The sequence below is a fragment of the Myotis daubentonii genome, chromosome 3 (assembly GCF_963259705.1).
Source record: "Myotis daubentonii chromosome 3, mMyoDau2.1, whole genome shotgun sequence".
Classification (NCBI taxonomy): Eukaryota; Metazoa; Chordata; class Mammalia; order Chiroptera; family Vespertilionidae; genus Myotis; species Myotis daubentonii.
In genome coordinates this window covers 61,691,842-61,709,944 of record NC_081842.1, presented here as the reverse complement: position 1 = coordinate 61,709,944, position 18,103 = coordinate 61,691,842, and the positions used below count along the sequence as shown (strand labels likewise).

General features: G+C 43.6%; 1 protein-coding gene and 1 pseudogene across 1 annotated transcript in view; one reads left to right on the top strand and one right to left on the bottom strand.

The window, feature by feature from the left end:
• The window catches only part of B4GALT4 (beta-1,4-galactosyltransferase 4), a 35,361-nt gene extending 26,216 nt beyond the window's left edge, over nucleotides 1-9,145 (bottom strand). Inside the window, exon 1 of the mRNA XM_059687773.1 lies at nucleotides 8,915-9,145. The gene's annotated coding sequence lies outside the window, so the exon portion shown is untranslated. The remainder of the gene's footprint in view (nucleotides 1-8,914) is intronic.
• Nucleotides 1-18,103, top strand: part of LOC132229607 (F-box/WD repeat-containing protein 11-like) — a 35,494-nt pseudogene that overhangs the window by 2,073 nt on the left and 15,318 nt on the right.

Below are 18,103 nucleotides of genomic sequence, written 5' to 3'. Positions count from 1 at the left end.
GTGGTGACCCCCAACCATAAAATTATTTTCGTTACTACTTCATAACTGTAATTTTGCTACTGTTATGAATCATAATGTAAATATCTGATATGCAGGATGTATTTTCATTGTTACAAACTGAACATAATTAAAGCATAGTAATCACAAAAACAATATGTAATTATATATGTGTTTTCCGATGGTCTTAGACAACCCCTGTGAAAGGGTTGTTTGACCCCCAAAGGGGTCATGACCCACAGGTTGAGAACCACTTCTCTGGATTGTTTTAGTAATATTTTATTTTATTACACTTCCTTTCTGTACCATTACTTTTCATTTAAAGAACTATAAGCCCGGTTATATTATCTCCTAACAGGTAATATAGCTCTTTTATTAACTGTCTCTATACCTCAACCATCTCCTGATATTTGGTAAAATAACATCTTTATGCATGTGCTTGCCTCCTAAATTAAAATATCTGCATATAGATATAGCGTACATACCAATTTAACCTCAGGTTACTGGAGTCCAGCATCTCATGGTCCCCCAGGCCTGAGACACTAGTACAGAGTGTGTTCCCACTTAGCCATGGGCTGGGCTTAAGAACCTACACCAAGGTTCATGTGGATTACCTAGAACACTTCCTGCAGTGTTCATATGGTGTTTTAATTTTGTCATTGTCATCATGTGTGTGGTGTTTTTAATGGGAATATTGTTTTAAAATGTAATTTCTAAAGTTTAACACAATGTTTTATTTGTTGTGCAGTACATACAATAGAGTTACCTTAACATTTTGTTGTTGTTCTTTTCCTCATAAGTACTCCTGAGTACTAGCAGTCACTTCCCATAGTAAGCATCTGGCTTCACTGCCAAAAACCACTGTTCTGTGAGTTTGTTACCCTGGGGAGGGAAGAACGAGGAGGCTCTACTAACGGGGTTTCCTGGCTCTAGAATTCATGCTTTCCGACTTTGTCAGGATGTTAACTGGCCTGCTTGTATGCTGGAGCCCATATAGTAGGTCGGGCTGGTCCAGAGGCCCATCTCGAGTGAAGGGTACGCCTACGTGGTGCAGAGACTCAAGCTCATGAATCCCAACCCTGTCATTTCTGGTGTCACCTGCTGATGTGGCCCTGGCAGGTTCCAAAGCTCTCAAGTGCTCAGCAGCCCGAATGTCTGAATGGCATCATCATGCTGACCACGCATGGAAAGGACTGTGGCATTGTGTTGGCACTCCTTTTCCCCTCTTCAATATTAGGTTTTGATATGCCCCCTGCCATTGTTTCCAAAGATCAAGGAATGTAATAACATTTTAAAGGACCAATAAGAACTTCCTATTAATTAAACCTCTTCCCAAGGACTACTAAAGGGAAGGACCCTGGTCTCTGTTTTGTCCTTTGAGCTGAGAACGGTGTTGAGAATCAATGAGTGTGTATGTGATTTGTTTATTGGGTTGGCTTTGCTTTTTCCTTTTTCTATTTCTTTTTTTTTAATATATTTTTTATTGATTAAGATATTACATATGTGTCCTTATTCCCACGTTACCCCCTACCCCCCCCCCGTCATGCCCTCACCCTCCCCCCCCCCCCCCCCGTTGTCCGTGTCCATTGGTTAGGCCTATATGCTTGCATATAAGTCCTTTGGTTGATCTTTCCCCCTTACCTCCACCCTCCCCTACCTTCCCTCCAAGGCCCAACAGTCCAATCAATGCCTCTCCGTCTCTGGATCAGTCCTTGTTCATCAGTTTATGTTGTTCATTATATTCCACAAATGAGTGAGATCATGTGGTATTTATCCTTCTCTGACTGGCTTATTTCACTTAGCATAATGCTCTCCAGTTCCATCCATGCTGTGGCAAATGGTAAGAGTTCCTTTTTCTTCTTCCTCTTCTTAAAGAATACCTTTCAGCATTTCATATAATGCTGGTTTGGTGGTGATGAACTCCTTTAGCTTTTTCTTATCTGTGAAGCTCTTTATCTGACCTTCGATTCTGAATGATAGCTTTGCTGGATAAAGTAATCTTGGTTGTAGGTTCTTGCTATTCATCACTTTGAATATTTCTTGCCACTCTCTTCTGGCCTGCATGGTTTCTGTTGAGAAATCAGCTGACAGTCATATGTGTACTCCCTTGTAGGTAACTGACTTTTTTTCACTTGCTGCTTTTAAGATTCTCTCTTTGTCTTTTGCTCTTGGCAATTATGATGTGTCTTGGTGTGGTCCTCTTTGGATTCCTTTTGCTTGGGGTTCTCTGTGCTTCCTGGACTTGTAAGTCTATTTCTTTGACCAGGTAGGGGAAGTTTTCTGTCATTATTTCTTCAAATAGGTTTTCAATATCTTGCCCTCTCTCTTCTTCTGGCACCCCTATAATTCTGATGTTGGTATGCTTGAAGTTGTCCCAGAGGCTCCTTACACTATCTTCATATTTTTGGATTCTTTTTTCTTTTTGCTTCTTCGGTTGGATATTTTTTGTTTCTTCGTATTTCAAATCTTTGACTTGATTCTTGGGATCCTCTTGTCTGCTGTTGGATCTCTGTATATTATTCTTTTTTTTAAATATATTTTATTGATTTTTCACAGAGAGAAAGGGAGAGAGATAGAGAACTAGAAACATCGATGAGAGAGAAACATTGATCAGCTGCCTCCTGCACACCTCCCACTGGAGATGTGCCCGCAACCCAGGTACATGCCCTTGACCGGAATCGAACCTGGGACCCTTCAGTCCGCAGGCTGACGCTCTATCCACTGAGCCAAACCGGTTTCGGCTGTATATTATTCTTTATTTCAGTCAGTGTATGCTTAATTTCTAGTTGGTCTTTTTTCATATCCTCCAGGGTCTCACTAAATTGATCGGCGGTTTCCATAAAATTCTTGAAAAACTTTATAAACGTGGTTTTGAACTCTATATCCAGTTGTTTGCTTTCCTCCATTTCTGTCATTTGTGACCTGTTTCTTTGTCTCCGCATTTTTTATGCTTCCGTGTTGGTAGAGTGGTTTTGTGTGCTAGGTGTCCTATAGGGCCAGTGGCTCAGCCTCCCCAGTTACCTGAGGTGGACACTCTTGGTGCACCCCCTTGTGGGCTTTGTGCACACTCTTGTTGTAGTTAAGCCTTGACTGTTGTTGGTATCAGTGGGAGGAATTGACCTCCAGGCCAATTGGCTGTGAGAATCAGGTGTGTCTATGATGGGGGAACTTCTGTGCTGGAGACACCCTTCTGGGGCAAGACTTGCTTCAGTGGGGCTTTGGTGCTCACTGAGTCTGCCCCCTGAGTGTGTCCCTTATGGATCTGAGGAGTTGTAATCTGGATGGTCCCACTCTGACCACTGGGTACACTGGCTCTTGGATCTAAGGAGGTGCTAATTTAGTCTCTGCCTAAGGTTACCCGGCAGGAGCTACGAAAAGATCTGCAGATTCCCCTTCCTTTTTTTGAGTTTGGAGGTGCCCACATGGGGCCCAGCAGTGAAGCAACGCAAGCTGCTGTGGGGCCTTGGGCCTTCTCTTGGAAGTTCTGGGTCTGTCTGGCCCAGCTGTAATTTGTTAGGTAATTTTCAGGTTGCAAAGGGCCAGGGCATTCATATGCAAAAGCCTCTGCCGCAGCCTGGGTGGGGCGGGGTCTCAAGGAATCAACAGGGCGGAGCAAGCAGCTATGGCAGATTCTCAGCCCTGCCCTAAGGGGCCGCGCATCTCAGTGTCCCAGTAATTGCTGCAAGCACCTCTGAGGGAAAGCTGCCCTCAATTTCTGAGTTCTGCCCGCTGCCAGACAGTCCAGTTTCTCCCTGTATGAGTCCTGGGTCCCCAGAGACTTCCCGGAACCGGAGTTCAGAGCAGTCGGGAACCTGTGACTCCCTCCCGATTCAAAAAGACAGCCTCGTCCTCAGGTGCCAGCCCCTTTCCGTGCGCGCTCGAGCCTCCGTACCTTTGCACTTTACTTCCGCAGCTCCTGACTCTGAGTGTGCTGTTCTCTTTCCTTCTAGTTGTAGAATTTCCACTCAGCCAGCCTTCCTGTAGTTCTGGATGATGTCCGTTTTGTCTTTTTGTTGTATTTGTGAAGTTGTGGTAGGAGGCAGCAAGTTCGGTGTTTACCTATGCCACCATCTTGGTTTCTCCTCTTCCTTTTTTTTCTTAAATACATTCCCTCCCACGTGTTACTACATTAATTCCTATTTTTAAGAAGTTGAGTCTAAAAGTGTAAAAAATAAGCCTCCACTCATAAGGTAGATGTTGTAAGCTTGATAGTGGTTGTGAAAGTGATTTCTCTTTCACCATTCTCACAGTGTTACTAGCAAACTGGTTAGGTGAGTCCAGGGGAGGGAGGAAAAGGGAGAGAAGAAAGTAATTCTTCTGAACAAATGGACTTTCTGTTGTTGTTTAATATAAAGTTCTTTTCCTTGGAAAATCAAGGCATTTGAATATGCACACAAACTTTGGATAGTGCCTAATTATAGCAGAGGACTTTGGCACCCAAGGAATTCTGAATTTCTGGGATTATAGTAATTTGCAACCGTAAATCACTGCTAGATTTGTGTTTTAAAGTACTGGGATAGTTTAATTCTAACTTGTAATTAATTATGCTTGACAATTTGAAATAAGTTTGTATCTGAACAGCTATTAAAACTGTTAAATTGTACAGGCACATCATGACAGCTTTGGACTATAAAATGTGCTTAATAAAAAACAAAAAGTTAACCTCCATCCAAAAAATTGCTCAGTGATGTCAATAAATGAAGTATGAGTATTATGCAGTACCTCTAATCTGACTTCATGCAATTGTTACTTTAGCTACTAATTCAAAACTAATACTCTTAATAAAGTGTCGCAATACTCTGAAAAAAATATATCATCAGCAGGAAAACTGATGAAATTCAAATAAAGTCTGTAGTTAATTGAATTGCTAACTGAACTGGTTATGTAAGGGGCTATATTAGGGGATGTTGAATGAATTCTCTGTCCCATTTTTGCAACTTCTCTCTACATCTAACATTAATTAAAAGTTAATATAAAAAGTTGGAGACTGAGTATAAACAAAAATATGGCAGTAAAATTAATTTAATTCTCAAAGAGAATCACTGATTTACGTATTCCTATGACCTGACACATCGCTGGTGCTGAATTTGGTAAATAATAAATTACTTTGTAGGATATGATAATTAAAATACATAAGTACACTACTAAAACAGATGGAACACACACAAAACAAAAAGAAAAAATATTGTTTAAGGAAAGGAAAACATTAGCTGGGTGTAACATTACATTTTGGGAAGATTTTAGAAAATGAAAAAGTTCACCCCAATGCCACTCCCTTCAGTTTACGAACAGCAGTCCTCTCCTAAGGGTAGAGGGCCCTATCTCTAATAAATGGCACTGTCTTTTGGTCATGCCCACCACCTTCTGCTCCTCAGTCACTAAGTACTCCAAAGCAGTCCTCCTCTTCCCCGACTCTAAGAGGAGTTACTACTTCAACTGCCCCTTCCTCCCTGAATCCCAGAGCACAATGGAGCAGGGTTCCCGCATCTGGGCAAGAGATGCCGGATGACCCTGTTTCACCCATTTTACAGCAAGAGTTGTCATAAAACAGTCAGGAAACATGAAGTAAATTTAACAAGCAAAGCACTGCAATTAGTTTATATAGTATATGTTATGCAACATAACAGAATTCATAAACTTTCTGATGGGAGATTTAATGGAGGTCCAATGTGTGCTTATGAGTCATTCTCAGCTACCCCACAGAGCCCTACAGAGGGGTCAGAGTTCCCTTTCTACCGTCAGTAGGGACACGTGGATGAGGAGTTCTGAGAAGACCTGAGGTAATGGAAAGAAACGGCTCTGAAGTCATGAAGAACTGAGCTCAAATCTTGTTAACAGATATAATAAAAGGCTCTGGGCAAGTGAGCGACGTGTCTGAGTCCGTTTTGCCACTTATTTAAAAAGCATTTTTCAAAATGTGTTTCCCAAGAGTGCTTATATCTAATACAGAAGGGAATCTGTTTACATTGCAGATTCCTGGGCCCTACTTTCAGAGAAGCTGGGCCTGGCACTCAGGAAAATAAATTTTTAACAAGCTCCTCAGGTGACTCTTACTAGTATACCCATTAAAGTTTGAGAAACACTGAAATAAGAGAATGGGCCTGAAATGCAATAGATCCTTCAGAAATGTCAACTTTTCCTGGTGAGGAAAAGCAGTACGGATATGTGAAAATTAGATTTTAAAAATGCATTTGAATAGTTTTTTACTCCATCAACCATATACTTTCATTAAAATGGTGTTTAAAAAAAAAACTTAACTACGTGGGAAAGTGCTCATAATGGCTAAGTTAAAAAAATAATACAAGAAATGTACATAAATATAATCCCAATGGTGGTGTGTGTGGTATGCATGTCTTTTATATATAAAATGCCAGGAAGAATCACTGATGGTTGTTTCTTCATTACAGAATTAAAGAAATTTTATTTCTTCTGTATCTTCTAATTTTTTCTAAAATAGGGTTTTATGATCATAAGCAGTGTTTTTTGCAGACAAAATGACTACATAATTTCCCTTTAAAATACATTAAAATTTTGAGATGACACAATAGAAAGGGATTATAACTTTCAGTCACTTAAGTTTGCCAGCAATTCATTCAAATAACCTTCAAGGAAATCTGTTCTAAAGAGACCCCAACAACCCAAATCTCAAATAAAAACCTCACAAGCTATCAATAATCTTCAATGCCAGAGAATCCTGTGGTCGGTGTTTGAAATTACTATTCCTAAACTCCACCCCCAGAAAGTTTCATTTCAAAGGCTTGAAGTGAGGCCAGGGAATCCATACTTTCAACAGGAACCCAGGTTGATTTGAGAAACCATTGTGCATTGATGGCTTAAAGAGAGAGAGAGAGAGAGAGAGAGAGAGAAGAAAACCACCACTGATTTGCTTTGGATGTTCCCACTTTTGAGTACAAAAATCTTCAAAGAGATGGTTAGTTCCTAAATCATTTACATGCATCTCTGGAAAAAGCATACATTAAATAACACTCAACTTAAAGTAGATACTAAATACTTATTCTATCAAGTGGCATATAAAATAACAGAGCTGCCCTGGCCGGTTTGGCTCACTGGATAGAGCGTCAGCCTGGGGACTGAAGAGTCCCGGGTTCGATTCCGGTCAAGGGCATGTACCTTGGTTGCAGGCACATTCCCAGTGGGGGATGTGCAGGAGGCAGCTGATCGATGCTTCTCTCTCATCGATGTTTCTGACTCTCTATCCCTTTCCCTTCCTCTCTGTAAAAAAATCAATAAAATATATTTTTAAAAATAAATAAATAAATAACAGAGCTGGTTTTATTCCCGCCCCCAAGATTGTGGTCCGACAGTGTACTTCTCTTTAACAGATGTTTCTGATCCGATCAAAGCATGAATCATGAAAGTGTTTGCAATTTCGTGAGGCTTAAAGACCAACTCTGCTCTAGAGTTGAAAATTTTCAAAAAGATAAATAATGATCCAATACAGCATTATCTCCTCCCCTAAGAGACACATTCCAGCACTCCTGCCCAGGCCAGGTGCCTAAAACAGCCTTCTGTCCCTCTTATTAAACCCAGTCTCTTAATCTGGACCCTGAATCCTATTCATCCCTGATCAAGATTCCTTAACTTTCTTGCATTTTAATATATTATTTTCTTTAAAAATGTAGAAATTTTGCAATTCAACAACAGCCCGGCCACCATGGCTCAGTGGTTGAGTGTGGACCTATGAGCCAGGAGGTCACGGTTGGATTCCCAGTCAGGGCACATGCCCGGGCCCTGGCTCAATGCCCAGTGTGGGGCGTGCAGGAGGCAGCCAATCATTGATTCTCTCTCATCACTGATGTTTCTCTCTCTCTCTCTACCACTTCCTTCCTCTCTGAAATCAATAAAAATATTTTTTTTTTAATTCAACAAGAAAAAACTCTCCTCAACCCTCAAATTACAATCTTTTTCCTCCTCCTTTTCATCATCAAAGGGCTGGAGAGGTCTCGGGGTGCCCTGGCTGCCTCCGCAGCCTCATCCCTCACCCACTCTTGAACCCTTCAACCGGACACACGCCCACAGGTGGATACCTGCTGTCCTAAGGCTACCACCCCAAAGGCCTTTTCTCAGTCCAAATCCTCCTGAACTCTTTTTTTTTTTTTTCAAACCTAGGTTTAGCCCTAATGGAAAAGATCATCAACAGACACTGGACGGACACAGAGCCTTGACTAAGGGCAGGTGTCTCAGAAGTACTCATTTTTTAAATGTCATTTCCCCAATTACACTTAACATTCAATATTATATTAGTTTCAGGGGCACATCGTAGTGTTTAGACATTTATACCCACCTGGCACCATACATAGTTATTGCATTATCGACTGCATTTGTGCATTACATCCTGGGACTATTTTGTAACTCCGATTTGTATGAAGTACTTTAAAATCAGCTAGCTCTCACCACTGCGCGCCCCGCAGGCCCCAGGCTGCGATCAACAGTCCACTTCTAGGTAAAAACCCGAGGGAGGAGGGCTCCAGTGAACAAGGGGCTTTTTTCACGTTGATGTGCCCGCAGGGAGAGAGGAGCCTGGAGGGGGGTGGAGGGGCACGACCCCCAGAACCCTGAACCCGGGCCTGGGAGGATGTGGGAGGAACCCTGGAATCTCTTCCAACCTGGCAGCATCTCGCCTGGCTCCCCGCCGGCGGCAGGGCAATCGCCGCGGTGGCGCCCGCCCCGGAGCCGGTGCTTCCCGGCCAGTTCGGCCTCCGCAGCTCCCGCCCCGCCCGGCCGCTCGGGCTGCAGCAGGACCACCCCGCCGAGCCCGGGCCGCGCCAGCCCACGCGCGCCCAGCCCCGGCCCGAACCCCGCCTGCCGCCGGAGATGCCCAGGCGGCGCCCCCACTGCCCTCCGCACGGAATCGCGCCTCCCGGGCGCCCGTGGAGCGCAGGCCGGGGGTACTCACCCGGACGCGGCGGCTGAAGGCACCGCTGGGAGGAAGGAGAGGCAGCGAGAGGCGTGGGGAGGCTCCGGAGCGCCGGCTCCGCCCCCGAGGGCAGCTGGTTTCTCCGGCGCCAGCCTGGAGCCCCGCCCCGGGTCAGACCGAGCCCACCCGGGCGCTGGAAGGAGCTCCCAGAGTGGAAGGAGCGGAGGATGGCACGTCCTTTAAGAGAACTTGGAGCCTGGAGCCCATACTGCGAGGTGCTGGCGCTTCCTCCATTCCCTCCCCCATCAAAGCTCACAAAGCGTCCTAGCCGGCTTGGCTTAGCGGATAGAGCATCAGTCTGCGGACTGAAGGGTCCCAGGTTCGATTCTGGTCAAGGGGCATGTACCTTGGTTGCTGGGCACATCCCCAGTAGGGGGTGTGCAGGAGGCTGCTGATTGATGTTTCTCTCTCATCGATGTTAAATTAAAAAGGAAAAAATAACTTAAAAAAAAAACTCACCAAGCATCTTGGGAAGAAGAGCCAAACCGAGCCAGGCCGAGCCCCCCGCGTGGAGCCAGACCGTGAAGAGCACTGAAGAGTGTCAAATGCCCCTGCACTAGGCGCCAACCATAGAAACTCGCTCTGGAGGAAGCTTAGTCCCAGAGGATCCAAGCAAATACAAGTTCACATTAAAAAAAAAATCAGCAAGCACAAAGGCCCCACATAAGTGTCAGTCAGCAGAACTAATACCGAACAGATTTAGAATTGTCTAACAAAGAACACATGAGAGTTTAGTTTTGTTTTTTGAAAAATTCAAAAGTTACAATGGCGATAGAGTACCGTTGCATTGGAGAAACCTGACAGATACGTACTCCGCATTAATGTAACCAGTAGTACAGTTTGACCATCACACATGATGTGATGCTCTGAGGACATGACATCACCTTTATTATATTTCTGCCAAAAGTACATAGTTTTAATTTAATCATAGGTAACAGACAAGCCCAAATCAAATGTCAATATCATGAAAGACAAGGAACGGTGAGGAACTGTTTTGGATTAAAGGACACTAAGGAGTTTTGACATCTAAATTCCTGCACTGGAAAAAATTGCTACAAAGTATTGAGACAACTGGCAATGAAATGTACAGTGTGGTAGATTAAAATAGCCTCCGGTTCTTTGGCATTCCTCTCATTGAGAAATGGGGATATATTTCCCTTCTGTTTATTTTTTTATTTCCCTTCTGTTTAAATCTGAGCTGGCCTGTGACAGCTTTGATGGGTGAAGCAGAATGGAAGTGAAGCTATGCCAGTACTAAACTGAAACTCTAAAAAGCTGCTTCTGCTTCCTCTTTCACTATATTTTGTCAAAGCAGCCACAGGGCATCCTGGATTTATAGGGGAAATATATACCCATTTCTCAGTGAAAGAAATGCCAAAGAATTTAAGGCTATTTTCAATCTACCACACTGCACATACTCATTTCCAGTTGTCTCAATCATATACTTTATAGCAACTTTTTCCAATGTACCAGTAAGACCACACATAGAGGAATAAAGGGGTCTCTTTAATCTCCGTTATGAGCTGAATTGTATCTCCCACCTTTCCCCTGATTCATATGTTGAGATCCTAATTCCCAGTACTTCACAAGAACACTTTATTTGAAAATTGGGCCTTTAAAGAGGCAATTAAATTAAAAGAGTGAGCCCTAATCTAATATGACTAGTGTCTTAATAAAGAAGAGATTAGGACACAGACAACACGGATAGAGGATGACTATGTGAGGACATAAGGAGAAGGTGGCCACTTGCAAGCCAGAGAGAGCAGCCCCATAAGAAATCAAATCTGCTGACAACTTTGCCTTGGACTTCTAGCCTCCAGAATCATGAAGGGGGAAAAAATCTCTGTTGTTTAAGCCACCCAGTCTGTGATATTTTGTTATATCAGTTTTAGTGTCTTTTTAATCTGAAATAAGTTATCTTTCATGATGATGACATTGTTGAAGTGTACAGGCCAGTTGCTTTATAGAATATTCCTTACTTTGGGCTTGTTTGATTGGTTCCTTATGATTAAATTCCAATTATGCACTGTGGACAGAAATATGAAAAAGATATCACCATAAGTCCTCATGGTGTTATCTCATGTGCGATGTCAATTTGTATTATTGGTGATCTCAAAAATCACTTGTTCTTGGAACCCTGAGCCATCATGTAAGAAGCCCAGGCACACTGAGGCTGCCATGCTGTGAGGAAGCCCACACTAGCCATGTAGGAAAGCCAAGAGGTGCCCAGCCAGCTCCCAACTGTCCCAGTCCCCACCCACTCAGAATCACCCCCAATTGAGGCTTTGGATATCATAGAAGAGATATCATGAGTTCTTCCCACTGTGCCATACATGAATTATTGACTCACAGAATCATGAGGCATTGTTTTCTAAGTCTCTAAGTTTGAGGTCATTTGCTATATAGCAATAGAGAATCAAAGCTGATCATATATTATATGATAACTAGCCCGGTGCACGAAATTCCTGTACTGGGGGGAGGGGGGCAGAGGGGGGGCAGTGAGTGTCCCTCAGCCCGGCCTGCGCCCTCTCGCAATCCAGGATCCCTCAGGGATGTAGCAGTGCACCAAGCAGCACGTGGCCAGGGAGGAGCCAGAACCGGGCGGGGCGCCACACCGCTCATGCTCAACCCGGCCCACTGTGCCTGCTGCCGCCATTCGGTGATGCTGCCGTGGAGTCGGGAAAGGCTCCTGCTGCAGCAGCTGCGCTCGCCAGCCTGAGCCTGGCTTCTGCCTGAGCGGTGCTCCCCCTGTGGGAGCGCACTGACCACCAGGGGGCAGCTCCTGCCTTGAGCGTCTGCCCCCTGGTGGTCAGTGCACATCATAACGACTGGCCAACCGGTCATTCCCGTCGTTCCATTGTAAAGATCGCTGAGGATTTTAGATAGATAGATAGATAGATAGATAGATAGATAGATAGATAGATAGATAGATAGATAGATGATAGATAGATGTGTGTGTGTATATATATATATATATATATACACACACACTAGGGAGTTCTTCCCACTGTGCCATACCTGAATTATTGACCCAAAGAATCATGAGACATTGTTTTCTAAGTCTCTAAGTTTGGGGTCATTTGCTATATAGCAATAGAGAATCAAAGCTGATCATATATTATATGATATATAATATATGAATTCATGCACCTTGAAAGGAACTGTGGGCCATGAGGCTGCAGTAGGCACAGGGACGTGTCTCAGACCATCCTCTGTGCCCCTGCCTGGCCCCTCCTGCCATGGCCCCCGGTCCCCTGTCTGTTGGTAGCCCCACTCCCGCCCGCCACCAGTCCCACCCACTGATGGCGCCAGCCCCGCTCACACCCACTGACAGCTTGGAGTGATTGGGGCCAGTGCCAGTAGCGGTGCGAGTGGGCATGGTTTCAGCCTCAATCCCCGGTGTGTGGATCCCCAGTGTAGGGCATGCAGGAGGCAGCAGATCAGTGATTCTCTCTCATCATTGCTGTTTCTATCTCTCTCTCCCACTCCCTTCATCTCTGAAATCAAAAAAAAAATTTTTTTAAAGCCACAGGGAGATAAACATACCCAGTTAGCATGGCTGAAATTTAAAAGGCTGACCATACCAAGTATTGGCAAGGATATGAAGCAAATGGAACTCTCATACATTTCTGTGAGAATGTAAAATGGTACAACACTTTTGGAAAGTCTGAAAATTTCTTTTTTTTCTTCTTTAAATTTCTCTTTATTGTTGAAAGTATGACAGATGTTCCCTTTTTTCCCCCATTGATCCCCTCCATCCCAAACCCAACCCCAACTCCAGGCCTTTACCACACTATTGTCTGTGTCCATGGGTTATGCATGTAAGTTCTTTGACTCATCTCTTCCCACCCCAACCCTACCCCTCTTCCCTCTGAGATTCAGCCATGCTCCCAAGTCACTGGATCTACGTATTTTGACAACTTCTTAAAAAGTTAAACATACACCTACTATATGATCAAGCCATTTTACTCCTTGATATTCACCCAAGAGAAAAGACTTGTACATGAATGTTTTTAATACCTTTATTTGTAATTACCAAAAACTGGAAACAGCCCAAATAACCATCAACAGGTTAATTGATAAACCAATTGTGGTATAGCCATATTATGGAATTCTAATTAGCAATAAAAAGAAATGAACTATTGATTATTGCAACCACATGGATGAATCTCAAAATTATGCTGAGTGGGGAAAAAAAGAACATACTGTATGATTCCACTTACATAAAGCTCTTGAAAATGCAAACTAATCTATAGTGAGAGAAAACAGATCAAACAGAAAACATAACGTTTGCCTGGGGTTTGAGGCCTGGGCAATACAGGAAGGAGTAATAACAAAGAGGATTGGGGAATATTTGTTGTTGTTTTATTAATTCGCACCCAAGGATTTTTTTTTCATTGATTTTTAGAGAGAGTGGAAGGGAAGGAGAGAGGGTAGGGAGAGAGAGAGAGAGAGAGAGAGAGAGAGAGAGATCAAAGACACACCAATTGGTTACCTCACACTCTTGCCCTATCTGGGGCTGGGGATTTAACCTGCAACCCAGATACGTGCACTTGACCAGGAATTGAACCCACGACCCTTTGGTACATGGACTAATGCTCTAACCACTGAGCACACTGGCCAGGGTGGAATGGGGAAAATTTGGGGGGTGATGGATATGTGGTAATGATTTTGATTGTGGTAATGATTTCACATGTGTATACATATGCCAAAGTTTAAAAACTTTGCATAGCACTGTGGAAAAACATGGATAAATGTTATTATAATCTGGATAAATTGAAAACGTTTAAAAATTGCATGGCAAAAGCATTTAAAAAGTCAAAAGGCAAATAAATCTGGAGAAACTATGACTCATATTACAGAAAAAGGATTAAATCCCTTGTGTAAAAATCTTCTTTTTTGTTTTTAAATTTCTTTATTGATTAAGGTATTACATGTGTGTCCTTATCCCCCCATTACCCCCTCCGTGACTCTCCTACTCATGTCTTTGTCCCCCTGTTGTCTGTGTCCATTGGTTAGGCTTATGTGCAAAAAATCTTCTATAAGTGAGTAAGAAAGCTTAATAAAGATTTCAAAGTTTAAGCATAGTATTTAAATTTAAAATGATAACAAAAGAAAAATGGGAAATAATATAAGTAACCAAGCACATGAAGAGGAAAAGAAATGAAGAGAGGCTTAGTGAACCATATCTCACATCATTCAGAGCCTGGAGTTAACAGACACTGAAAAAAAAACAGTCAGGCACCACATAATATTTAGTTCAATGGCACTGCATATGCAATGGTGGATGTATGAGGTTATATGGAGCTGAACAGTTCCAGCAGTGTAGGGATGTCAGAGCACAACACATTACTCATGCCTGTGGTGATGCTGATGTAAACAAACCTACTGCATTGCCAGTCATATAGCCCAGCCCTGGACGGCATGGCTCCGTTGGTTGGAGCATTGTCCCATCCACCAAAAGTTTATGGGTTCAATTCCCAGTCAGGATACATATGTAGGTTGCAGGTTCGATACCTGATCAGGGCACTTATGAGAAGTGAACCATCTATGTTTCTCTCCTCTCTCTCTACCTCCCAACCCCTCCCTCCCTTTCTCTTCCCTTTCCCTCCCTCTGAAATCAATGAGCATATCCTCTGGTGAAGATTTTAAAAAAAAATACAGCACATAAAATTACGTACAATGCATAATACTTGATAATGATAATAAACAACTATCCTACTTCTTTATGTATTTACTCTACTATATTATTTATTGACTAGAGGCCCGATGCACAAAATTCATGCTCAAGTATGGTCCCTAGGGCTGGTCTGCGATCAGGGTCATCTCCCCCGTCTGTCCACAGCAGGCCCTGCCCACCCCCCGCCACCACCCACCCCCAGTTCCCCGTTCGCCATCAGGGGATCAGTGCCTGATGGCCAGAGGAAGGGACCGAGAGGTCGGCTGTTCCCACCCACTCGCTGGCCCTGCACCCACTGTGAGTTGCCCTCTGTGTGGGGGGCGACTGACAGGGCGAGGGCCTTAACTTGGTGCCACCCACGTCCCCCGGCCTGGGTGAAGGGTGGTGGTGGTTCTGGTTCCTGGTCGTTTTGGTTGTTCCACCATTTCGGTCACTGGACTTTTATTTTATAGGACTAGAAGCCCAGTGCACAAAAATTTGTGCACTGGTGGCGGGGGGTTGGGGGGGGCGTCCTCAGCCAAACCTGTGCCCTCTCACATTCTGGGACCCCTCGGGAGATAACCACCTGCTGGCTTAGGCCCACTCCCCTGGTGGCAGATGGCATGCCCAATCCCACGGTGCCTGCCCCATCTCCCCTGGTCGCAGATGGCAGGCCCGGATCCCACGCTGGGGCGGGCAGTGGCTCGGGATCGCGCTGCCCCCCACCCTCCCGCCCCGGGCCACACACGGCAGGCCCGGATCCCGCGCTGGGGTTGGCCTGCCGCAGTGGGGCGGTGCAGCGGGATCTGCCTGAAGTATGCAAATTTAACAGCCATCTTTGTTGGGTTAATTTGCATACTCTTCTGATTGGCTGATTAGTGTAGCAAAGGTATGGTCAATTAGCATATTTGTCTTTTATTAGTGTAGATAATTTGAGTGTGCTCTTTCTACTTATAAAAATGTTTGCTGTAAAATAGTATGCCGTGTTACTCCAACAGGAGCCTCATACATCTCTTGTTTACCATATCTCGATTGCAACATTTTCTCTTGAGCTTGATTAATCTTGTGTTGTTTTAGAAATTTAATGTAGCCTAAGTGTACTATGTTTATAAAGTCTACAGTAGTATACAGTAATAGTCTAGGCCTTCACATTCACTCTTCACTTACTCCTGACTCACCCAGAGTAACTTCCAATCCTGCAAGCACCATTAACCATGGTACCTATACAGGTACCTGCACAGGTGTACCATATTTTATCTTTTATACCATATTTTTCTGTATCTTTTCTGTGTTTAGATATGTTTAGATACATAAATACTTACCACTGTGTTACAATTTCCTACAGTATTCAGTACAGCAACATGCTGTACAGGCTTGTAGCTGAGGAGCAATAGGCTATACCCGTGGTTAGCAAAGTCATTAGTCAACAGAGCCAAATATCAACAGTACAATGATTGAAATTTCTTTTGAGAGCCAAATTTTTTAAACTTAAACTATATAGGTAGGTACATTGTTATTAACTTAATTAGGGTACTCCTAAGGCTTAAGAAGAGCCACACTTAAGGGGCCAAAGAGCCGCATGTGGCTTGCGAGCCACAGTTTGCTGACCACAGGGCTATACCATAGGACCCAGGTGTGCAGTACTATGTAGGTCAGTGTAAGTGCACTCTACGATGTTTGCATAAAGATGAAATTAGCTAACTTTCTCAGAACATGTCCTGTTGTTAATTGATGCATGAATTTAGATAAATCAAAAACTAGTGGCATAATCATCTTACCTAATAATAGACAAACATGTAAATTAACCATCCCTCCACTACACTCAACAGCCAATCAGGAGAGTATGCAAATTAATCCAACAAAGATGGCGGTTAATTTGCATACATAGGGGTGAAGCAGTGGAGCAAAGACTGAAGGCTCCGGCTGGAGCGAAGGTCTGGGTTCCAGGTGCCGGAGGAAAACTGGTGCCAGCAGCCAGGGGGTGGAAAGGCCTATTGCACGAATCTCTTCGTGCAACGGGCCTCTAGTCTATAATAATAAAAGTGTAATATGCTAATTAGACCAGAGAGCCGAACAACTTTCTGGATGTCATTTTGGATGAAGCCACAGTGGCAGGGACAGAGGCAGAGGCATTTAGGGGTGATTAGGCAGGCAGGTGAGCAGTTTGGGGCAATCAGGCAGACAGGCAGAGTGGTTAGGGGCAATCAGGCAGGCCAGTGGTTAGGAGCCAGCGGTTCCAGATTGCGAGAGGGTGCAGGCCGGGCTGAGGGACCCTCCCCGCCACCACATCCCATGCACAAATTTCGTGCACCGGGCCTCTAGTAGAGTTTATAATTATAGTACTAACTACAAAAAGAATTAAAAACAAACTCATGAAGGTAATTACCTTTGGGTAGTAAGACATGAGGATGAGGGAGAAGTTTAAAAAATAAAGCAGGAATCTTCTTCCTTTTTCCATTTGATACCATTCTATACCTTTTTTGTGTGCTTGCTTGTTTTGTTTTTGTTAATCCTCAATCTAGGATATTTTTTTCATTGATTTTTTTGAGAGAGAGTGGAAGGGAGGGAGAGAAGGGGATAGAGACAGAGAGAGAGAGAGAGAGAGAGAGAGAGAGAGAGAGAGAGATGTTAGAGAGACACATCGATTGGTTGCCTTTGAATGCACCCTGACTGGGGCCAGGGATGGAACCTGCAACCCAGGTACATGCCCTAGGCCAGAAACTAAACCTGCGACCACTCAGTGTGCGGGCTAACATTCTAACCACTTAGCAACACCAGCCAGGGACCATTCTATACCTTTTGAATTTTTTAACCAAGTGCACGTATTACTTTTGTAATAGGTATTCGTTATACAACTATCTTTTTAGTTTTGTTAAATTTTAGGTTTAAGGCATATGAGAAAAATATAATGTATCTATTTTTAAAGTTTTATGGCCTACACATTTATGTTTTCCAGAAAAAGCTAAGCCCCTTCCAGAGCTGGCCTCTGCACAGTCATATTTTCCAAGGAAACACTAACCCACATCCAAAAATAACAGAGAGGCAATTTAAATCTTTACTGCGGTGTCATGAAAACATCAAAGGGGGATTTCACTCATAATATATAACAAAACCTCTTCAGATCTTCTGTCTATTACCCTCTCTCAATATCTCACACCACATAATAGCAGCTCCCAAATCTCTGTCCTCTCCCCAAACTTCCATAAATCACGCTCGACTGTACTCCTACTTCCCTTACTGTGCCTATTCACTTCTCAGTCCCTGCCATTCAAATATAAATGTAAATCAAGCCTTTCCCGATGTCCAAGGGTCTTTCTTCTTAGTCTGGGGAACTAGCATTACTGTCATGTTATTTCTAAAAAAGCAAAAAAAAAAACCCAAATGCTAATTTCCAAAAACTCTACCCCCAAAAAAACACTTGCGACATAACCTGATGGAATTTAGTTACAAAGCTGGCAGTTTCTCTACTGTAAGCATCTTAACACAGAAGCCAAGTTGTACTCATCTTT